Genomic DNA, 25,900 nt, shown 5'->3' with positions numbered 1-25,900 from the left:
GAACAGTATAAGAACCATCTAGACACGTGCATCAGTGATGATCAATAGACTATCTTGGAAGTATTTCTTTTTAATTTGAAGTGTAAATCATTATATTTTGTCTTCTGTAGAGACCACATTGTTTTCACCACCAAAAGTCTAGTTGCCATCTATGACCAACAAATGTGCTGCTTCACCCCTTTTGCCTTTCCCCTACCCTTTTGCCCTCTGGTAACCACCAATCTCTTCTTTATATCTCTATGTTTTGTCATTATTTTTTCTTTATCTTTCACATATGAGTGAAATCATATGGTATCTGGCTTTCTCTCTCTGATTTATTTCACTTAATGGCAATGGCAGTACTCCATCTTTTTTCATGGTTGAGTAGTATTCCATTGTATTTGTGCATACATCACATCTTCTTTATTCATTCATGGGCACCTATGTTGTTTCCAAGTCTAGGCTATTGTAAATATTGCTGCAATGAACATAGGGCTGTCTGTATCATTTTGAATTAGTGTTTTCAAGTTTTTGGATAAATACCCAGCAGTAGAAAAGCTGGACCATATGGCAGCTCTATGTTTAATTTTTTGAGGAATAGCTATACTGTATTCCAAAGTGGCTGCACCACTTTACATTCCCATCAGCAGTGTACAAGCGTTCCCTTTTCTCTACATCCTCTCGAACACTTATTTTTTGTCTTTTTGTTATTAGCCATTCTGATGGGCATGAGGTCATATCACATTGTGCATTTGATTTGCGTTTTTCTAATAATTACTGATGCTGAACCTCTTTTCATAAGACTGTTGGTCATTTGTATATATTTTTGTAAAAATGTCTGTTCAGATTCTCTGTCCCTTTTTTAATTGGATTGTTTAGTTTTTGTTGTTGTATGAGCTCTTTATATATTTTGAATATTAATCTTTTATCAGGTATATGATTTGTAAATATCTTCTCCCAATCTGTAGGTTGCCTTTTGATTTTGTTGATGGTTTCGTTTGCTGTGCAGAAGCTTTTCCATTTGATGTAGTCCCATTTGTGATTTTTGGTTATTTGATTCCTTTGCCTGAGGAGATATTTCCAAAAAGATATTGCTAAGATCAATGCCAAAGAGTATATTGCTTATGTCCTCTTCTAAGAATTTTATGGCTTCATGTCTTGCATCAAAGTTTTTAATCCATCTTGAGTAAATTTTTGTGTTTGCTATAAGATAGTGTTTTACTTTCATTCTTTTGCATGTGGCTGTCCAGTTTTTCCATCATTTATTGAAGGGATATTCTTTTCTCCATTGTATATTCTTGGCTTTTTTTGTTAAAAAATAGCTGTTCGTAAGTGTGTAGGTTTATTACTATGCTGTCAAATATGTTCCATTGGTTTATATGTATGTTTTTGTCCTAATACCATGTTGTTTTGATTACTATAGCTTGGTTGTATTCTTTGAAACCAAGAAGTGTGATGCCTTCAGGTTTCTTCTTTTGTCTCATGATTGCTTTGCTCATTGGGGGTTCTTTGTTGTTCCATATAGATTTTTCTATGTATTATTTCTCTGAAAAATGTCTTTGGGATTTAGAAGGGATTTTGTTGAATCTATAGATTGCTGAATCTGTAGATCTGCAGAACATGGAGAAAATTTTTCCATTTCTTTTTGTCTTCTTTGATTTATTTCAACAGTGTCTTATAGTTTCAGTGTACACATCTTAACACCTTGGTTACATTTATTCTTATGTATTTTATTCTCTGTTAAGTTTGTAAATAGGGTTGCACTTTTGATTTCTCTTTTCATTTTGTTGTTGGTGTTCAGAAATAAAACCAATATTTGTACATGGATTTTTTATACCCTGTAAATTTATTCAGTTATTATTTCTAATAATATGTAATACATAAAATATTAAAATGTTTCTAATAATAAATAATAAATTAAAAAAGTATTTCTAATAGTTTTTGATGGATTCTTTAGGGTTTTCTCTGCATAAAATCATGTCATCTGCAAATAGTGACAGTTTTACTTCTTTTTTTCCAATTTGGATCTTTGTTTTCTTTTTCTTGCCTAATTACTCTGACTAGTTCTTCCAATACTATGCTGAATAGGAGTAGTGAGAGTGGGCATCCTTGTGTTGTTCCTGTTCTTAAAGAGTAGCTTTCAGTCTTTCAACATTGAATATGATTTTAGCTGTAGGTTTGACATATATGGCCTTTATTATGTTGAGATACTTTTCTTCTATACCCATTGTATTCAGATTTTTTATCATAAATGGATGCTGAATCTTGCAAAATGCTTTCTCTTCATCTATTGAGGTGACCATGTGAGTTTTTTCCTTTATTTTGTTAATGTGGTGTATCACGTTGATTGCTTTGCATATGCTGAACCATTCGTGCCTTCCTGTAATAAATCCCACATATTGATCATCGTGTATAATCCTTTTACTGTACTGTTGCATTCAGTTTGCTATTTTGTTGAGGATATTTGTATTTATGTTTATCAATTATATTGGCCTATAATTTTCTTTTATTGTGCTGTCCTGCCTGGTTTTTGTATAAGCATAATGTTGGCCATATAAAATGAGTTAGGAAGTATCTCTTTCTCTTCAATAATTTGAAGAATTTGAGAAAATAGGTTCAAATCATCTTTGAATACTTTATAGAATTCACTAGGGAAGTCATTTTGTCCTTGACTTTTTATTTTTTGGGAGGTTTGAGATTGCTCTTTAAGTCTTTTTACTAGTGATTGGACTACTCAGATTCTCTATTTCTTCTTTATTCAGTTTTGGGACGTGGTATTATTCTAAGAATCTACACATTTTTTCTAGGTTATCCAAGTTGTTGGTATACATGTTTTCATGGTATTCTCTTATAATCCTTTGTATTTCTGTGCTATCTCTTCTAATTTCTGCTATTTTGTTTCAGGTTTTATTATTTATTTTAATTGAGCTTTCGTTTTTCTTAATGAATCTAGCTAAAGATTTGTCAATTTTGTTTCTTTTCAAATTTTTCTTAGTTTCATAGATCCTTTCTATTGTCTTTTCAGTCTCTAATTCATTGTACTTCCACTCTGATTTTTATTATTATCTTCCATCTGATTTTAGCCTCCATTTATCTTTCTTTTTCTAGTTCCTTTGTATGTCCTGTTAGATTTTTTATTTGAGACTTTTCTTGTTTCTTGAGATGGACCTGCATTGCTATAAACATTCCTTGTAGTACCACTATCACTGCATCCAATAGATTTTGGTATGCTGTAGTTTTGTTTTCACTTGTCTCTAGATATTTTTTATTTCTCCTTTGATTTCTTCATTTACCAAATAGCTGTTCAGTAGCACTTCATTTAATCCTCACATATTTGTGAATTTTCTAATTTTCCTCTTGTTGATGATTTCTGGTTTTATACTACTGTGGTTGAAAAATATGCTTGATATTATTTCTATCTTTTTAAATTTATTTAGACTTGTTATGTAGCCTAACATGTAATGTATCCTGGAGAATCTACCTTGTGCATTTAAAAATAATGTGTATTCTGCTGTTTTTTTATGAAATGTTTTATATATATCTACTAACTACATCTGGTCTAATAGGTCACTTAAGGCCAATCTTTCCTTATTGATCTTCTATCTGGATGATTTATCCACTGACATAAGTGGGGTGTTAAAGTCTCCTATTATTATTGTGTTACTATCAATGTCCTCTTTTTTCCCTCTTAAATTTGCTTTATGTAGTTAGGTGTTTCTATTTTGGGCACAAAGATATTTACAAGTGTTATATACTCTTGCTGGATTGGTTCCTTCATCATTAAATAATGTCCTTCTTTGTCTCTTGTTACAGTTTTTGTTTCATAGTCTATTTTGACTATTATATGTATTCCTAACCCATGTTTCTTTTCATTTCCATTTTCATGGAATATCTTTTCCTATTCTTTTACATTCAGTTTGTGTCTTTAGACCTGAAGTGTATCTCTTCTATGTAGCATATACATACGTCTTATTTTTTATTCATTTAATCACTGTATGTCTTTTAATTGTAACATTAATCTATTTATATTTAAAGTAGTTGTTGATCGGTATGTGCTTATTGCCATTTTGTTACTTTTTTCTCATGTCTTTGTAGCTCTTCTTTATTCATTTCTTCTCTTGCTCTCTTCTTTTGTGATTTGATAACTTCATTTAATGTAATGTCCGGTTTCATTTCTTTTATTTTTAATGTATTTATTATAATTTTTTAGTTTTTGGCTACCATGAGGTTCACATATAACAACTTACGTATATAGCAATCTATATTTAGTTGACTGTCTTTTAAGTTTGATCTCATACAGCCCTATATTTTTAGCCACTCCCATATTTTATGTTTTTTACATCTTTTTTTACCTCTTTCAATTTTGTGTATCACTTAACCTCTTATTGTAGATATAGATATTTTTTCAGTATCTTTGTATTTTGAGCTTTATACTAGCTTTGAATATCACAATTGATGTACTCCTGCATAATTCTCACAAAAGAAAATTAAGAAAATACACTTAAGAACAAATAAATAAATGAATAAATAAAGGAAAATAAAGTCTGTGATGAATTCTGTGCAAACTCTGAGAAATGGTGGTCATGTAAGAAAATGATTAAATATTCCACATTTTGTAATATTTTAACATAATAAGAGTTTCTTTCACTGTCAGATAATGTCTTCCTTAAACCTAGATTTTCAAAAATCAATCTTCTCAATGCTTTCTTCTTTTTGTTTCTGATAGTGTCACTCCAGGGATTTAGGAATAGCACGATGTTGCTGTGGAGCAGGGTGATGATATTTTCCTGGCCCTGGGGAGAGCTGTTTCCAGGCTGCATGCACATGTATACGAAGTTTCCATACAAAAGTGACACTAAAAAGTGAAATGTGAACCACAGGTATTAAAAGCTCTGTGCCTCTTTGAGGATGACTGAATATTTAATATAAATCTCACAATATAGTCATAGGAGATCAGGACAATCACCAGGGGTGACAGCACAATGCCTACTGCCAGAATAATATCAATGCTTTTTATGGTAGCTATGTTGGCACAGGCTATCCAGATCAGGGTAGACATCTTGGACAGGAAGTAGGAAAACTTGCGGTACCCACAAAAGGATAATCACAGGGTCATTGGAGACATAAAGAAATAGTTGGCCACCCCAGAGCCACAAGCAAGGGATACTAAATCCAGGGAGAGCTGTGTATTCATGATCACCATGTACTGCAGTAGCTTTCAGACTGTAACAAAATGATCATACACCATGAAAGCCAGGGACAGGCACTCTATGCAATCCAGGGCCATGGATAGGAAGTGCTGTATGGCAACCTATGTATCTGATGGCCTTGTCACATCCACACATGGTATAGAGCAACTAGGGAATGGCGGTTGTGGTGGGACTGAGGTCTAGGAAGGAGAGGTGTGTGAGAAAGAATTACAGGGGTCTGTGGAGCTAGAAGTCCAGCAGGGACACCCGAATGATGGTGGCATTGCCACAAGGGTTAGGAGATATGCAATCAAAATGACCAAAAAGAGGATCCTTTCCAAATTAGGGTGGTCAGAAAATCCAAAAAGAATAAAATTTCCCTGGGTGCTGTCACGGGTTCTATCCATCTCTACTGCCCCTCAGGAGGATAGAAAATTTGGGGGAAAAAAGTAATCTACAACCACTAACCACTCTTCGTGTCTATCATACTAAAACTACTTGAAATTTCCAATGAAAATGTGTGTGCATGTGTTTGCATAGTGTAGTATCTTAAAAATAGACATAGTTGGATAGAAAAAAATATGTTTTGGGCATAAGAAATCTATTCAAAACAAAACACAAATCTTGAATGTCATTTAAAGGATAACAAAAATCTTGGTGAAAATTGAAAATGAAAACATTTTTGATGAGAAAAAAAGAACACACAGAGTAAACTCAAAAACAATATACTGAGGATATTTTACTAAAAGTGAACCGTAGTTTTAGATTATGTGTATATCTTACAAAACTTTAAGGAAATAATTTTTAAAAATAGAGAACTTTTGTATTCCTCCTCTAGCCCCTGAATATTCTGAAACAGTCTACTTGTAAAATGAAAAACTTATTTTTACTATACATTACTCTAGGTAGAAAGTTGGGATATCATCCTAAGATTAGATTCACTTTCTCTCCTTTTCTGTAAATACATTTTCTGATTGTTCTAGAAGGTGGTTAGAAGTGGTTGATAGCTATTGGCAGTCATTAACTTCTGGGAAATGTCAACTCCTTCCAAACTTGTACACAAAACATCAGACTTGAGAGAACATTTATTGGGATTTCTGGGTCTCTGTGATCTTTAGCTGTCAGAACCAGATGTGAGTTTATCCACCTGGTAGACACCACCACAGATTATAGTTTCAGTTGTCGTCTATGATCAGTATTTTAGAAACTTAATGTCTAACACAGTCATACCCATATACCACACTTTCATATGGTACTACAGTGCCTTCTGAATCTAACTCTCTTAAATTACTGCCAGTCTCCATTCCACATCCAATTTTGGAAGATGTAGATTACTCTTCGGTTCATCTTATAATTCCAAAACCTAGCATTTTCACTGCATTTTATAGGGAAACCACAGTTATTCACATTTTAATTAATTATTGCAGTAGTTTCTGACTTCCTCATGGACCTAGAGGGAAGGAAATTTTAGTAGGTTTTTAAAACTTGAGAAAAGTTGCATAAAATATTACTTATAAATTTATGACAGATTTAATTGAAATAATCATTCAAATAGACTCTTTTTGGTTTTTTCTATATCCTAGTGAAATGAAAGTTTAAGTCCTTGAGAAAAGTGCGGAAATTGTTCTTTTGTGCCTCTTTTCATTCTTATCACTCCCATTTTTCTCTACATTGGAGCAATCTTTGTTTTTTCCTGGTTTCCATTTGTTTTGGCATCATTTGGATGCAAATCACTTTTTCCTAAGACTTGATCAATGTCAAGGTAGTAGTGGATCAGATTCCAGACAAGTAAAACACTACCTTTAAGTGTGATACATGTTGAAGTGATTTTTTTCTGAATTGCCATTTTTAAAAAACTATATAAAACATGTTTTATATAAAATAGGATTTTAGTTCGACTCTATATTAATAAACATCAAAAAAAGCCTTAAGGATGTAAACTTTTTCAGTTTTAAAATAATAAAACAATAGTAGAAGAATGACAGAGAGTGGGGTTAAGAATTTGTATTGAGGAATCTTGCCCAGTTCTCTGTCTAATTACAATGTGTATAATTGTTGACTGTACGCTCATGTGTTAGATCCTGGCCTTGTTCTTATTTTTGGTGTCCTCTTCCTCCTATCTTTCATTCCTCCTTCAACTCTTCCCCTCTTAAACTTTCCTTAACATTGTTAATGATCTTCAGTTGATCTTCTGAATTATTACTCTTACCAAAATGTTGAAATGGTTTTCTTTACTTAGCTACTGAATAGTCCTCAAACATATTAACTTGGTTTTCAAGAGCCTTACAATTTACACTAGCTTTGTTTTAAACTTAATTTCTCACTAATATAGTGGATATCTCCTGTCTCCCTAGTTACTACTCTCTGGATCTAAGCATTTTCTAAACGTGTGGCATGTACACTGCTGTATCGACTTTCAATTCCCTTATCTAGTCCATAACTACTGGGCAAAATTCATCACATCTTTCTCAAGATTCAGTCTTCCTCTGTGAAACTCCTATGATTCCTCAATTAGTTTCAATTATCTCCCTTTTATGATACCCTCTATACATTCATACCTATATATCCATCTTCTTCCTATGATACCCTCTATCTCTACATCTAGACATATATCTCACCGTACCTTGCATTATCTCTACATTTTTTTTTCAGAAAGATTAGCCCTGAACTAACATTTGTGGTCAATCCTCCTCTTTTTGCTGAGGAGATCGGCCCCAAGCTAAGATCTCTGCCCATCTTCCCCTATTTTATATGGGACAGCTGCCATGTCATATCTTGACAAGTGGTGCAAAGGTCCACACCTGGGATCTGAACTGTTGAACCCTGCACTGCTGAAGCAGAACGTGTGCACTTAACTGTGGTACAAGGCCAGCCCCAACCTTATCTCTACTTTTTTATTGTGGTTTTATCCAGTAGAGGTCCTGAGCCCCCCCAAAAATAGGATTAACCTATTGTTATCTCTCCTAAAATGCTATTGAACACTCACATAAAAATTGTACAATAAATAGTGTCAAATTTCATTTAGAGCAAAGATAGTTTGTGCCAGGAAACTCTGTTTGCCTAATTCTTTGAACTAAATTGTGGGTTCCACAGATATTTTTATGCACATAATATAAAACATGCTGTATTTCACTGCTGTTCTCAGAACACAATGAGCTTGGTGGAAGTGATAGAAGTGAGTTCTGGTACCTGGTGGGACCCATCATATCAAATAAAATATTTTGTTTTCACATTCACGTTGCTTCAAATTTCAGTCTTTTCCACCTCCATTTTTATCTTTCACTTATCCAGATTTATTATCACTACCAATTAAATCATCATGTTTTGGGCTCACATTGGAGGATAAAATGCTTTTTATCTCCCTGCATGTTTCTTTTTTTCACATTTCCTCTCATACAGAATGCTTTTTGAGCTTCTCTCCATATCTCTGCCTATCAGATTATTTCAAGTTTAGTTCAAACCTTACTTTTTACAGGACACTTTGCATAATTAACTTACTGCAACTCAAAATCTTCTTGTCTATGGGTCACTGACATGGATACATTTTACCCATTGTATTTTGTATGACTTTGTATATACCTGCCAATGTATTCTGTTATGTAATAACATTTGTTAGGAAAACATATTCCTAATTATCTTATAAAGTTTGATGAAACAAAAGAGATAAAATAGTTTAATAACTTGGTCTATCAATCAACCTAGCAATTTCAAAACACAAAATCCTCAAACATATCATTTATTAAATAGAACAAACCAGAAAAATCATTCAAAATCTTCAATTTGTTACTCCCATGCTTTCAAGAAAATAAAAGACACCTTTGCCTTTTTTTGTCCTCCTGGTACAAAAGACAGACTTCACTAGGAGTGATGAAGCACGCAAGAAATATACTAGCATTAACAGCTTGGTGGTGTAAGAGAGAGAAGAAGATGAGAAGGAGGAGCCATAGGAGGTAACAGAGGGGAGGTTGTGGGAGTGAGCAAGGACAAGACTCTCAAAGAAAGAAATTTTCAAAAATATTAAAAAATTTAAAAAGAAATATGCTAATTGCCTGATAGAGACAGAAGGAAGTAGAAGCAGACAGTTTCATGAACCCCAGTGCTGGTAAGGCCCCAGGAGACTCTGCACATTCACAAATCTAAACTTGCTCAGGGTGTTCTCTCCCTAAACTGGAATTTTCATTCAGTCTCCCATACAATCTCACATACAGCATTCTGTCTACAGCTCTGTGGAGCAGTCTTCTCAAAATAAAAATTAATTAGTGGGTGTAGTTAATTTAATTGAAATAAATACTAAAAATCTTTCTATATTTTTTATCTGAACAAGGTCATTCTATTTTCTTTTCCCTTTGTAGACTTCACAGCAGAGAACTACAGTATAACTTAGCAAAAGCTAAAGGCCATCACCATTCCCACTGATATTAAAATATAGAAGAATGATAGTGATAACAATAGTAGATATTAAGATTATATCAGAGAGGTAATAAATACTAGGATGAGGGGGCTGGCCCTGTGGCTGAGAGGTTAAGTTTGAGTGCTCCGCTGCAGGCAGCCCAGTGTTTCATTGGTTTGAATCCTGGGTGTGGACATGGCACCACTCATAGAACTACGCTGAGGCAGCGTCCTACATGCCACTACTAGAAGGACCCATAACTAAGAACATACAACTATGTACCAGGGAGCTTTGGGAAGAAAAAAAAATCTTAATAAAAATAAATATTACGATGGATACAAAATCAGCAGAAAATAAAAAATGGAGAGTTTGATGTTCCAAAAGAGAGGATTCAAACGTAAAATAACAGAAAGAAAAACAAATCTATGCAGTGTAGACGGGAACATATTATTTAGTTATTTTTGAACAGAGAGATATGAGGTTCTTGTATTAGTTTATCACAGACTTAGTTTTTATTCTTAAATTCATGCCTTGAGTGTAGGAATTCTAGAAAATACATATTGCACAATTTTTATATGCCCAGAGACAGATGATATGAGGCAGCAGGCATCTTGTATAACTGGATAGGTGTATGGCTAGGGATGGCTGATCTGTTTCAATCTGACCTGGTTGTCCTCTACGTTTGATGCAAAGCTAACATCTGTGATCTTCAATCTCCATCTTTCCTTGTTGTGTTAGATCTCTGTTTTCTGTGAACCATACATTTCTACATTGTTTACTTTTTATTTCTAGAGAAGCATATTTTTCTTTAAAAAGTTCTCTGGAGAGATCAAACTTTTGAGATGCTAGATATCTTTAGTCTTCTACATGACTGATATTTTGGCTAAGTATAATATTCTACTATGAAAATTTCTCATTTGTCTTTCACTCTGTTATTGAAAAGTTGGAAGCCATTTTGCTTCCTGACATTTTTTTCCCCTCTCAAGGAGCTTGTGAATCTCTTATTTGTCTTAGGCATACTGAATAGTACAATATTTCATTCACTGAGCTAACAGGTCTCAGGAAGCCCTTTGATATAACCACACATGATTTTCAGCTTTGGGAAATTTTCTTAATTTATTCAGTTAATAGTGTACTTACTCTATTTCCTCTGTTCTCCAGTGGTAGAACTGCTATTACTCAGTATTGGAACTCCTGCACTAATTTTCTATTTTTTTACTATTTACTATTTACTAAAATTTACTATTTTCTACTTTTTATCTCTTATTTTCTTCTTTGATATTTTATCTTTTTGAATATTTTCACATTGTGATCATCTAACACTTCATTCTTGATCAATGATGAATTATTTTGATTGATTACTTTGATTGAAGTACTATTGACATACAATATTATTTCAGGTGTATGGCATGAGGATTCAATATTTATAAGAAGTTACAAATTGATCACCATGACAAGCCTTGTAGCTATTTTCATCATAAAAGTTATTACATTATTATAGACAATATCCCCTATGCTGTACCTTATATCCCTGTAATTTATGTTATAACTGGAATTTTGTACCTTTTAATCCCCTTCACCTATTTCAACATTTCCCCAGCCCCCTCCCTTCTGCTGAACACAGATATATCCTTTTATCTATGGTTTTGTTTCGGCTGTTTTGTTTTGTTTTTCAGATTCCACATATAAGTGAAATCATATGGCATTTGTCTTTCTTTGTCTGACATTTCATTTAGCATAATACCCTCCAGTTCCATTCATATTGTTGCAAATGATCATTTCATTTTTTTATGGCTGTTTTATTTTATATAAATACATATCTCTCATCTTTATCTATTCATCTGTTGATGGATATTTTGATTCTGTATCTTGGCCATTGTGAATAATGTTGTAGTGGCAATAGGAGTGCATATACCTTTTTGAATTAGTGTCTTTTTTTCTTTGGATAAATTTCCAAAAGTGGAATTGCTGAATTGTGTAGTAGTTATATGTTTAATTTTTTGAAGAACGCCCCTATTGTTTTCTTTAGTGGCTGCACCAAATTGTGTTCCCATCAACTGTGTAAAAGAGTGCCCTTTTTCCACATTCCTGCCAACATTTATTTGTTGTTTTTTTATAACTCTCTCACACATTTAAAGTTATATTTCATTGTTTTCATTTGCATTTCCCTGATGATTAGTGATATTGAGCATTTTTCCATGTGTCTCTTGGCCATCTGTGTATCTTCTTTGGAAAAATGTCTATTCAGGTCCTCTTCCCTTTATTTAATGCTATTGTTTGATTTTTGACACTGAGTTGTATTAGTTCTTTATATATTTGATATTAGCACCTCATCAGTTATATCATTTGTAAATATATTCTGCCATGTAGTATGGTGCCTTTTTTGTTGTTGATGGTTTATTTTGCTGTGCAAAAGGATTTTACTCTGATGTCATCCCATTTGCTTATTTTTCACTTTTGTTGCCTTTGCCTGATGTAACAGGTCTAACCAAAAAAATAGTTCTAAGCCTGTAAGACTGATGTCAAAGAGCTTACTGCCAAGTTTTCTTTTTAAGATTTTTATGATTTCAGGTCTTACATTGAAGTCTTTAACCCATTTGGAGTTTAATTTTGTATACAGTGTAAGAAAGTGAAAGTGTCCAGTTTTATTCTTTTGCATATAGCTGTGCATTTTTCCCACACTATTTATTGAAGAGACTGTCTCTTCATCAGTATGTTTTTGCCTCTTTTGTCATAGATTAGTTGACCATATAAACATTGGCTTGTTTCTTGGCTTTCTATTCTGTTCCCTTGATTTATGTGACTGGTTTTCTGTCAGTACTATAGTTTCGATTACTATAACTTTGTAGTACAGTTTGAAAGCAAAGAGTGTGATACCTCCAGCTTTGTTCTTCTTTCTCAAGATTGCTTTAGCTATCCGAGGTATTTTGTGGTTCCACACAAATTTTAGAATTATTTATTCTATGTTTGTGAAGATGTCATTGGTGTTTTGATAGAGATTGCATTGATACTGTAGATTGTTTTGGGTAGCATGGACACTTTAGCAATATTAATTCTTTTAATCTATGAGTATGGTGTATCTTTCCATTTACTTATGTCATCTTCAATTTCTTTCATCAGTGTCTTGTAGTTTTCAGAATACAGGTCTTTCACCTCTCTGGTTAAATTACTTTCTAGGTATTGTATTCTTTTTGATGAAGTTGTAAATGAGACTCTTCTCTTAATTTCTCTTTCTGATTGTTTGTTAGTAGTGTTTATAAAGACAACATATTTTTGTGCATACATTTTGTATCCTGCAACTTTACTGAATTAGTGAATTAATTTAGTAGTTCTAAGATTTTTTGGTGGAGTCTTTAGTATTTTCTGTATGTACTGTCATGGCGTTTGCAAAAAAATGTACATTTTATTTCTTTCTTTCCAATTTTAATAATTTTTATTTCTTTTCCTTGTCTTATTGATGTGGCTAGGACTTCTAAACCTATGTGGAATGAAAGTTGTAAGAGTGCTCATTTTTTCCTGGTCCTGAGCTTAGAGAAAATGCTTTCAGCTTTTCATCATTGAGCATGATACGAGCTGTGAGCTTCTCATATATGGGCTGTATTATGGTGAGATATGTTCCCTCTATATCCACTTTATTGAGAGTTTTTAAATCATAATTAGATGTTTAATATTTTGAAGTGAATTTACTAAATCTATCGAGATGACTATATGATTTTTATGTTTCATTTTGTCAATGTGGTGTATCACATTGATTGACTTGCCAATATTAAACAATTTTTGTATTCCAGGGATAAATCCCACTTGCTCATAGTGTGTGATGCTTTTAATGTATTGTTTAATCTTGTGTCCTAATATTTTGTTGAAGACTTTTACATTAATCTTCAAACAGAGATACTGGCATGTAATTTTCTTTTTTTGTGGTAACGGTCTGGTTTCAGTATTAAGGTAATGCTGGCTTCATAGAATGAATCTGGAAGTGTTACTTTTTCTTCAATTTTTTAGAATACTTTTAGAATGATAGATGTTAAATCTTCTTTAAGTATTTGGTGGAATTCACCTGTGAAGCTTTCTGTTTCTGGACTTTTGTTTGTTGGGAGTTTTTGATCATTCCTTCAATTTTATTAGTAGTAATTGGTCTGTTCAAATTTTCTATTTCTTCCTTTTTTTTATTTTTTTCAAGATTGGCACCTAGGCTAACAGCTGTTGCCAATCTTCCTTTTTTTTTTTAAGTATTGGCACCTGGGCTAACAACTATTGCCAAACTTTTTTTTTCCTTCTGCTTTATTTCCCAACGCCCTCCCCCCCGCCCCCAGTTACATAGTTGTATATCTTAGTTGCAGGTCCTTCTAGTTGTGGGATGTGGGATGCCACCTCAACATGGCCTGATGAGCGGTGCCATGTTCACTCGTGGAAAATTGTATGTTTCTAGGAATTTATTCATCTTTTAAGGTTATTCAATTCATTGTACGTAATTGTTCATAGTAATCTCATGATCGTTTTTATTTCTATGGTATTGGTTGTAACATCTTCTCTTTTACTTCTGATTTTATTTGGATCCCCTCTCTTTTTTCATGAGTCTAGCTAAACATTCACTTTTTTGAAATCTTTTTGAATAATGAGCTCTTAGATTCATTGATCTTTTCTATTTTTTAGGTCTCTATTTCATTTATTTCTACTCTGATCTTTATTATTTCCTTTCTTCTACTGTCTTTGGGCTTTGTTCTCCTTTTCTAGTCCTTTAGATGAAAGGGTAGATCATTTAGTTCAGACTTTTCTTATTTCCTGAGGGAGATATGTATCACTATAAACTTTCCTCTTAGAACTGCTTTTGCTATGTCTCACAGATTTTTGAAAGATCTGTTTTCATTTTCATTTGTTTCAAGATTTTCTTTATTTCTTCTTTGATTTCTTTTTTGATATATTAGTTGTTTAGTAGCATGTTATTTAGCCTCCATGTCTTTGTGGTTTTTCCAGTTTTCTTCTTTTAATCAATTTATAGTTTCATACCATTGTGGTCATAAAAGATACTTGATACAATTTCAATATTCTTAAATTTATTGAGACATTTTTGTGGTGTGATCTATCCTGGAGAATGTTCCATGTTCACTTGAAAAGAATTATATTCTGCTCTCTTTGGGTGAAACGTTCTGTAAGTATTTGTTAATTCCACCTAGTCGAATGTGTCATTTAAGACCAATGTTTTCTTATTGATTTTCCTTTTTTATTTGTACTTGATCTTGTTTTTAATTTTAACTTTTATTTTTGTAGCAGTAACATTGGCTTATAACATTATATAACTTTCAGATGTACATCATAATGTATGTCTAATTCTGTCTATATTAAATCATGTTCACCACCAAAAGACTAATTATAATCCATCACCACACACATGTGCCTAATCACCTCTTTCCCCCTCCTGCCTCCTCCATTTCCCTCTGGTAACCACCAATCCAGTCTATGTTGTTATGTGTTTGTTTTTCATTGTTTTTATCTTCTACTTATGAGTGAGATCATATGGTATTTGACTTTCTCCTTCTGACTTATTTCACTTAGCATAATACCCTCATGGTCCCTCCATGTTGTCACAAATGTCCAGATTTCATCATTTCTTATGGTTGAGTAGTATTCCATTGTGTATATATACCACATCTTCTTTATCCATTCGTATCCTTGATGAGCACTCAGGTTTCTTCCAAACTTTGGCTATTGTGAATAATACTGTGATGATGATAATGGTGCATGTATCTTTATGCATTTGTGTTTTCCAGTTCTTTCCCAACAGTGGAATAGCTGGATCATATGGTAGATCTGTTCTTAATTTTTACTATATATTACTCATTTTCTGTCTTTTAATAGTCACTTTATATATTTAGGTGCTGCTATGTTGAGTGCATAGATATTTACAAGTGTTATATTCTTTTGTTGGGTTGTTCCCTTTATCAATATGTAGTGTCCATCTTTGTCTCTTGTTACAGTTTTTGTTTTAAAGTCTATTTTGTCTGATATAAGTATTGCTACCCTCAGTTTCTTTTGCTTGCCATAGGAGTGGAGTATCTTTTTCCATACTTTCACTTTCAGTCTGTGAGTGAGTGTCTTTATTTCTGAAATGTGTCTCTTGTATGCAGCATATATATGTCTCTTTTTTTTATCCAATTGGCCACCCTATGTCTTTTGATTGGAGCATTTAGTCCATTGACATTTAAAGTAGCTATTGATAAAAATATATTTATTGCCATTTGTTACTTTTTTCTGGGTTTTTTTAGTGGTTCTCTGTTCCTTTCTTCTTCTCTTGCTATCTTCCCTTGTGTTTTGATGACTTTCTTTAGTAATATACTTGATTTCCCTCCTCTTACTAATTTGTTTACTTCTTATAGGTTTCTGGTTTGTGATTACCATGAGATTTCTATATAATATTCTATGTATATAGCAATCTATATTGAGTTGATTATCTCTTTAGCTTGACCTCTTTCTAAATGCTCTAATGTTTTACTCTGCTCCTCACGCATTTTATGTTTTTGAAAATATATCTAATCTCTTGTTTTGTGTGAGTCTATCCATTACCCTCTTATCATTGCAATAGGTCAGTTTAGTACTTTTGTATTTTAACCCATATACTTTCTTCATAGGTGGTTGATCTGCTACCTTTACTGTATTGTTGCCTTTACCAGTGATTTCAATGTCTAATTTTTTTTCTTTGGTAATTTACTTATCCCTATTTGTGGTCTTCTCTTTCCCTCTTAAATAAGACCCTCCAGCATTTCTTGCAGAACTGGCTTCTTGGTGATAAACTCCTCTAATTTTTTCTCATCTGGGAAGCTGTTTATCTCTCCTCTCATTCCAAATGATAATCTTGCTGGATACCGTATTCTTTGCTGTAGATTTTTTTCTTTCAGCACTGTAAATATGTCTTGCCACTCTCTCCTAGCCTGTAGGGATTCAGGTGAGAAATATGCTGATAGCCTAATGAGCTTCCCTTTGTATGTGAATTGTTGCCTTTCTCTTGCTGCTTTTAGGATTCACTTTTTATATTTAATTTTGGAAATTTTAATTTTAATGCATCTTGGTGTGGGCCTCTTGGTGTTATTCTTATTTGTTGCTCTCTGTGCTTCCTGTACTTGGATGTCTGTTTCCTTCCTTAGGTTAGGAAAGTTTTCAGCTATAATTTCTTCAAGTAGATTCTCCACCCCTTTGTCTTTCTCTTCTCCTTCTGGTACACATATAATACAAATGTCAGTGCATTTGATATTGTCCCAGAGTTCCTTTAGACTGTTCTCATTCTGTCTAATTATTTTTTCTTTTCTCTGTTCATTTGGGTGATTTCCTCTAGTCTTTCTTCCAGCTCACTGATCCATTTTTCTGTATCATCTGCTCTGCTATTTTGTCCCTCTAGTGAATTCTTCATTTCCAGTATTGTATTCTTCATTTCTGATTTCTTCTTTTTTATATTTTCTAATTCTTTGTTGATGTTCTTACTGTGTTAATCCAGTCTTCTCTCAATATCTGTGAGCATCCTTATGAATTTTTGTTTGAACTCTTTGTCAGGTAAATTGCTTATTTCTGTTTCATCTTGTTCTTTTTCTAAGGTTTTGTCCTGTTCCCTTGCTTGGAATGTATTCTTTTGTCTCCTCATTATGTCTCTTTCTCTGTGCTTATATCTATGTATTAGGTGAGTCAACTATGTCTTCTGAGCTTGGAGAAGTGGCTTTATTTATGCAATGCTTTTGCGGACCAGCAGTGTGCTTCTCTCTTGTCCTCAGTGCAAATTATCCAGAAGCAACCCTTGTTTGGGCTACTTGTGTCCTTCTGTTATGTCAGGGTTGCTCTTACTGCAGGTGCCCAGGGAGTCTAGTCTTTCCCTCCCCAGCTGGCTATTTGTACATTGGGGTTGGGGAACCCCAGCAACTTTGGCTGCAAAGTCTAATAGCACACTCCTGTTGCAGTTTTCCTGTTAATTGAGTATGTATCCAGTGTAGCTGGTTGCTAGACTCAGGTGCTTCCAGTTGCTATAGGCCTCAGGCCCGCAAGGCTTTCGTCAACTCTCTTAGGGTCCCAGCTGTGTGGTGCTGGCCTTAGACACAGGAGCACCCAATTGTTTCAGGCTTTGGGAGGTGGAGCCAATCCTCTTTGCAGCTGATTGTGAAGCACACATTTTCTGCCACTGATAAGCCCCACCCCCTATAGCACCAGATACACTGTCAAAACAGCCCTGGTCCATGCACAGTTCCCAACCCCCTGGATTATAACCAGTTGCCCTACTGCAGATGCCCCCACCTCTCCACCAATGCCCCCCACAGTTCACATAATCCTCATGCAGTCCCTGCTCCACAGAGATGGAAACATTTGCCTGCCTGTAGAGGATCAAGGCATCCAGTCTATGCAGACCAACAATTAGCTTGAGGGCTTGTTGTTGGGTGGGGCTGGTCTCTAGGGTGACTGCCTGCCCTGGCTCAAATCGATTAAATCTCCACTCTGCTGGATGTGACAGACCCCTTGGCTATCAGGCCAGAGGAAGAACTTCAATGGCATGTGCCAGTGTCTGTGTCAGCACACATGTGCTAGATCACAACAATGGCCACCACCAACATCTCAGTCTCTGGAGAGGCCTCATCTCTCACCAAGATGCACCCAGAGCCTACCAGGTGAGGCTCTTTTCACCAAAGGACTGTGCAGCTATCTTTTTGGTGATTTTAAGCTGTTCTTTGAGATGGGTGAATTTGTACATGGGCCCTTTAAGAGCCAGGTTTTTTCATCTTTCCTCTGATAGCTTTTCTAGGGGTATTCCCTGTTGCAGTTAATAGCCAGAGAAGCCTGATAATAGGACACTTGTCTCAGTTGTGCTGAGTCTGAAGGATGCTTATAGTGGTAATGTGCCTTCACTAAGGTCCCTACTTCTCCAGGGAGGACTGCATTCCTTAGGGTGGCTCCCACTTGGCCAGCTATGAAGCTCCATTGCTCATGAAGGTGGCATTTTTCCATCTCCAGAAGGAATTTCTGCCTCTTCTGCTTCAGTTAGGACTGTCCCTTGTCATGTGGGTTCTTTTTAGCCAGTTTTCACTCTTTTCTCCAGGGTAATTTTTCCAAGAATAGTTATAATCTACTTGTGTTTGTAGGGGGAGGTGAGTTCAGAGTCTGCCTATGCTGCTTCTTGACAACATCTCTCTTACTGATTTTCTATGTGGATGATCCGTTAATTGACATTAGTGGGGCGTTAAAGATTTCTACCATTACTTTTCCCTAAACCTTCCCCCCTCTCTCTTCCTCTGAACCTAGCAGTGTTTCTTTCTTTAAAATTAAGCCTTCTGAAGATCCAAAGGCTAAACCCTTAATTTATTATACTCCCTCGACTGAGGCTGGACTTTAAGGCCTTTTCAGAGATACTCCTGAAGTACCCCCAAAATCTTTACAAATTTGCTGAGGAATTTAATATAGTCCCTCAAACTTATCAAACTGATTTCTCTAAATTATTTTATTTTATTTTATTTTATTTTATGAGGAAGATTAGCCATGAGCTAACTGCTGCCAACCATTCTCTTTTTGCTGAGGAAGGCTGGTCCTGAGCTAACATCCTTGCCCATCTTCCTCTACTTTTTATATGTGGGACACCTGCCATAGCATGGCTTGCCAAGCAGTGCCATGTCCACAACCGGATCTGAACTGCTGAACCCCAGGCTGCTGAAGAAGAACGTGTGCACTTAACCAGTGTGACACCAGGCTGGCCCTGATTTCTCTAATTTAAATCAGTCAGTTTGTATGCTTGTCAGTGAAAGATAGACCTAGCATTGATAAAGACCATTAAATTGGGAAAGTCTTGAAAGGTCTCTAGAATTACAACCAGGAGACCAACCTGCTGACCTGTGGTATGATAAAGCTCGTGCAATCACTGGAATCTTCATTGGGCAATTCCTGGGTCATGCCCAAAGTCTATTGATTGGGGAAAAAATCGCCCTTGTGTACAAAAACCTGATGAACCTCTTCATGGCTGTTACAATTGACTTCAGATTGTTTTAAAGAAAATTTGGTTTTCCTTCAGATGTTAGTTCCACCAAGGTAGCTTTAACTCTGTGTTTAATGGGCTAAACTTGGAATTTTCTTTTCTACTGCAAGAACCAGAATAGAATAGAAACTATGTCCACTCTATATTTTGTTAATCTGATAAAATTCTATTGCACCCTAAATGAGTCACCTAAAAGACAGATTGTTTAAATTCTTAATTCTCAACTCTAGCAAATGAAGTCATCTGAATGAAATAAAACGACCTCCTAGTTCCTGCTATTGTTACAAACAGCCAGAACATTGGGCAACAAGTTGTTACAAATTTAAGTGCTTCAGTTGCCTTCAGCCCTCTCACCTGCCTCTCCAGTGTCCCCAAAATTCTCAATGATTTGGCTATGAGGAACTACAGGTGCACTTCCCAAACCTGCCTCTTAATCAGCTTGTGGAAGCACTTCTCCAGATTGGAGAGGAGTGATTTTCTCTCCTAACTGATACTGAAGCCACAGTCCTGGTGCTCAACCTCACGTCTATAAAGCAGTCCCCACCTTGGGGTACTAAAACAGTTCAAATAGTGGAGGCTACCAATAAATCTCAAAAAGTTCCTGTTTATAAACCTATTCAATTTGTTTAGGCCCTTTGAGAGACATATACACTTTTCTCTTTGCTCCCTCTGCCTCTGTGCATTTATAAAGCTGATACTTCTTGGAAAATCATACTAAAATTTCCTTCTCCCAAAAGGAGGAAATAATTCTAGAATTTCACAGTAGTCATCAAGACAGCCAGCCAAGTGAACTAAATGACACTTTGATATCATTCATTATCTCTGTCTCTGATGGTACTAGGGCTGTTTCTGGAAACATTGATTATTCATTCCTATTGAATCAGCAACCACCTTCCTATGGGCAAAGTTTTCAGCTGATATTGATAAAATTCACAGTGTACGCCACATCAAGATTCAAATAGATCCCTCAAAATATCTCCCCAGACTTAGTCAATATGCTATAGGTAAAGAAGACCTCAAGGTGTAAAGCCAATAAAAGAGAATTACAAGTCTCAAGGCTTCATTATCCCTAATACTAGTCCCTGTAAAACCTCTATTATACCTGTGAGAATACCCAAGAGCCAAGTGCAGAGGCCTGTCCAGGACTTCTAAGCAGTAAACAAAATTGTGATCCCTTAACATCCTATTGTGCCAAACCCTCATACACTTATATCCATTCCCACACGAAACAAATTCTTTAAAGTTATTATTTTATGTAGTGCATTCTTTAGCATTCTAGTAGATGAAGCTAATCAATATCTTTTTGCCTTCACTCGAGAGGACAGACAGTTCACCTAGACAGTAATGCTTCAAGGTTGTACTGAGAGCCCTTTTTATTAATCACAAACTCTGAAGCCTGATTTGGAAGATATAGGAGTTCTACACTGTTGCAATATGTGGATGATTTACTTATTTGCTCTGCTTCCCAAGTTTCCTCAGAAGAAGACTTAATCCATTTGCTAAAGTTTTCAGATTTAAAGGGATGTATGGTTGACAAGGAGAATTGCAGTATTCCCAAACCCAGGTTTGATGTTTAGGACATCTGATATCAGAACAAGGGCTAAATTTAAATTCACATAGGTTTCATGGTGTTTAAAGTTGCCCCAAACCCAAAACTAAGTGCCAATGACAAGATTTTCCTGGGCTGGTTAGTTGTCAAAATTGGATTCCAAAATTTTTCTATAATGCCCAACTGTCTGGTTTTCTGAGGTACAACAACCTTTTCTCAATTTTATGAGAATATTGGACAACATGACCTTTAAGGATTTAAAGGATAGTTTGATAAACCCACTTGCTCTTGTTTATCTTGAATATCAGATTTCCTTTTCCATTTTTGTATATAAAAAGGAAGATAATGCCCTCAGAATTTACTATGAGGATATTATAGCTAGCAACTGGACCCTGTGGCATGGGGATACACCTCTTCTTTTATAGCCTTACTGCCACTGCCTTTTGGGTTAAGGCCACTGAGAAAATTATTGTGGGATCCCTTTAACTACTTTTGTATGCCATGCAGTAAAATCCCTCACAAATTCTCATCAGACTCCACAAATTTCAATCAGCTGCCACACCTTTTATAAATCCCTTCTGTTAACTGCTCCTCACATAATTTTTCATGTTGTAATAGCCGTAACCCTTCTATTCTTCTCCCCGCCATTACTGAAAAAGTCCCTGAAGACTACTTAATGCTGATAGATCACCTCCCAAACTCCTCATGATGATCTGCAGGAAACTACGTTGGGTAATGCTGATTTCTCATGGTTCAGTGATAGTTCCTATTTAAGAGGTGATAATGGCAAATATTGTTCTAAAGAAGCTATTGAAACTCTTTCTGATATTGTAGAGGTGGAACCTTTACTTATGGCTACTTTGACAAAACAAGCTGAGTTATACACAGTTACACAAGCTTGCACTTTAGCCAAAAGCAAACTGCCAATATTTATACTGAGAGTAGACACAATTTTGGAGTAGCTCATGATTTTGGAATGTTGTGGAAGCAACATAGTTTCCTTATTTCCAGTGAAAATAAAAATTTAAATGGTGAATATGTTCAGGATTTAATAGATCCTATACTTTTACCTGCTGCTTTAGCTTTTATGAAGATCAGGCATTCTAAACTTGACTCTCTGAAAACCAAAGGAAATTACCTTGCTGGTATATAGAAATGCAGCCCTTAAAGGAACAAACAACACCCAAACATCTATCGTGGTATAAAGGTATATTTCTCCAAATGAAAACTTAGGAAAACTGCCTAGGTAAGCCTAACTATTGGTCTCAGAAAGGAAAAAAGGAAAGTAGAAGTTCAACAATTGTTGTTTTAATGAAAAGAGCAAGTCCTGGATCAGACCAAATAACAACCCAGTCCTACCAGAGACTCTAAAATTCCTACTCCTAACCACTGTACATGCATTTTACCATTGGTCTACTGACAAAACGATAGCATTCATTGATCAAAATTGGTGGGAAATTATTAACAAAGCTGCCAAAAATGCCTACCTCACTTGTCCCACTAGTCCAAAATACAATAGGGAAGACTGTTTGTATGGCTCCTGGACTTTTTAAACTGTGTAAACACTCATTCAAGTTTTGGCAATTGGATTTCATACAACTACTCCCATATCATTGATATAAATATCTCTCAGTCATCATTTGTATGCTTTCTCACTGGACAGAAGCCTTTCCTTGCAGACATGCTACTGCATTTTCTGTGGCATATGTCCTTTTGGAAAGGGTTATCCCTACTCGGGAAAACCTCTCAAACCTTATAGTGATCAAGGAATCCATTTTACTGGTCATGTACTTCAAAAAATCTTCACTATTTGGCCAATTTTAGAATACTCTCACTGTTCTCAACACTCTCAATCTCCTGGTCTAATTGAATGTGTTATGAAGACTCAATTGACAAAATTTCTAGAGATTCACGAAATGCTTTCACCAAAAGCATTGTCTTTGGTCCTTCAAAATCTCAGATCCACCCCTTTGGAACTAATAAACTCTGACCCTTAGAGATAATCACTGGATGCCCAATGAACTTGTCTCCTTCCTCTCTAGACTCACAACTGATAAAAGGAGATATACTCCAATATTGCAAAGGACTAATTGCTTCCATTAAAAATAACCATGTTTTGGTAGAGCAATCTTTTGACAGTGTGCTCCAGGAAGACAAAGTCTTTATTCATTTTGCCCTGTAACCAGGAGATTTCATCAATTGCAAAAGACACCTGCAGAAAGACTCTCTTCAACCTCACTGGAAAGGCCTCTCATTGAAAAGGTACTGTTAGCTGACCCTTGTGCCACCAAACTCCAGGGAATAGACTCTTGGATTGTGACACACCTACAGAAACACCAAATGCTAACTGGACATGCAAATCATCTGGTGACCTGAAAGTAAAGATTTCTGGAATTGAAGCAGATGCTATCTGATGAGACAGCTTTCCTAAGACATCCAGACCAAGCCTTTGTAAGTTTGTCTGCCAAGCCTTTGGTGACAAGATAGCACTTCAGATGATCTCCAATGCCTATGATCCTGACATGTAATTTAGAAAAAAGGGCCTGAAGGTTCTCCTTCCTATTCCATATTTGTTATTCAAATGTGGCTACGATAGGTTTCCACTCAGTGCACTTTCCCTCCAATGTGGGAGATGACACCCAGAAAACTCCTTCCTGGCATCAGGGGACAAATGCTTTACGAAACTGGAAAAATCTGACCCTTGATCAGTGATGCTTTCAAAGAAAATCCTGATCAAAAAGGGAAAATATGAAAATTAGTAAACAGAATCCTCATTAAAGTGGAGTCAGGAGGCCAAAAGGGGGAACTTTCACATCCTACATCGATAGTGGACTCCAACAGGACTTCGTCTTCTTGACTGGCAAGAAGCTCAGCCAATGAGACACTGCGACAAGTCAGCCAATGAAAAGCCAGCATATATCAACCTCTCAATTCCTCCAATAGACACTTTGTTTACAAAAGTCCTTCCAACTTCTTCCCCTCTATAAAAGAATTTCTCCTCACTTTTGCTGCTTGGAAGTTCCACATTGTTCACTATAGTTATAGACCTGCTGGCTGTCTATTCCTTAAGATCAGCAATTGCTACCCCAGCTTTCTTTTCGTTTCCATTTGCATGAAACATGTTTTTCCATTCCTTCACTTTCATCCTGTGTGTATCTTTAGATCTGAAGTGAGTCTTTTGTAAGTAGTTATATGTGTCTTGTATTTAATGCATTCAGCCACTGTATCTCTTTTGATTTGAGCATTTAATCCATTTACATAAAAATAATTATTGATGGATATGTGGTTATTGTCATTTTGTTAATTGTTTTCTGGATGTTTTTGTAGTTATCCGTGATTCCTTTATTTTTCTCTTGACCACTTCCCTTTTGGTTTGATAATTTTCTTTGGTGTTATGCTTGTATTTCTTTCTCCTTATTTTCTGTGTACTTATTTTAGGTTTTTGATTTCTGGTTATCATGTTGTTTAAATATACCCATCTATGTATATGCCAGTCTGTTTTAAGTTGATGATCACTCAAGTTCAAGCACATTCTAAAAGCACTACCTTTTGACTCCCCACCATTTTGTGTTTCTAATGTCATGTTTGACATCTTGTTGTTCTGTGTATTCCTAGACTAGTTATTGTAGACATACACGATTTTACTACTTTTGTCTTTTAACCTACAAACTAGCTTTATAGGTATTTGATACTATATGTTTGTCATTACCAGTAATTTTTTCTTTTATAACTTTTTGTTTACAATTATAATCTTTTCTTTTTCATTTAAAGAAGTCACTAACATTTCTTGTAAGGCTGGTTTAGTGGTGATGAACCCCTTTAACTTTTACTTGTCTGGGAAACACTCTCTCCTTCAATTCCAAAAGATAACCTTGGTGGGTAGAGCATTTGTGTTTCTAACTTTTTTCCTTCAGCAGTTTGAATATATTATATCAGTCCTTACTGATTGCAAAGTTTCTGCTGAAAAATCACATAAAAGTCTTATCTGGGTTCCATTGTATGTAACTAACTGTTTTCCTCTCACTTTTAATTTTCTCTCTTTTTCTCTTTAACTTTAGACAGTTTAATTTCAATATGTTTTGGTATAGGTCTCCTTAAGATCGTCTTAGTTGAGACTCTCTGTGTTTAATGGACTTGGATGTCTATTTCTTTTGCAGGTTGGGGAAGTTTTCAGCCTTTATTTCTTCAAATATATTTTCTATCCCTCTCTCACCCTTAGCCTTCTGGGACTCCTATAATGCAAATGCTAATCCACTTGTCCCAGGTGTCCCTAAGATATCCTCATATTTTTATTTTTGTTCTGTTCCAATTGGATGATTTCCACTACCCTGTCTTCTATATCACTGATTCATTCTTCTGCATCATCTAATCTGCTATTGATATCCTCAAATATATTTTTCACTTCAGCCATTTTATTCTTTAGCCATGAAGGGTTATTTTTTTGTACTTTATATCTCTTTTTTGAAGTTCTCACTGTGTTCATCAATTCTTCTTATGAGTTTGATGAGCATCTTTATGACCATTACTTTGAACTCTTTATCGGTAAATTATTTATTTCTGTTTTATTTGTTTCTCTTTTTTTTTGAGGTTTTGTCTTGTTCTTTTATTTGGAACATACTCTTTGTCTCCTCATTTTGCCTGTCTGGGTTTGTTTCTATGTATTAGGTATGTCAGCTATGTCTCCCAGTCCTGAAGATGCAGCCTTATGTAGAAGGAGTCCTGGGGAGCCCAGGAGCTCATATCCCACTGGTCACCAGAGCCAGATGCTCCAGGTATATCTCTTCCATAGGCTGCATGTG

This window comes from Equus caballus, chromosome 30 (genome assembly GCF_041296265.1).
Source record: "Equus caballus isolate H_3958 breed thoroughbred chromosome 30, TB-T2T, whole genome shotgun sequence".
In the NCBI taxonomy this organism is placed as follows: Eukaryota; Metazoa; Chordata; class Mammalia; order Perissodactyla; family Equidae; genus Equus; species Equus caballus.
Note: the sequence above shows the minus strand (reverse complement) of the source record.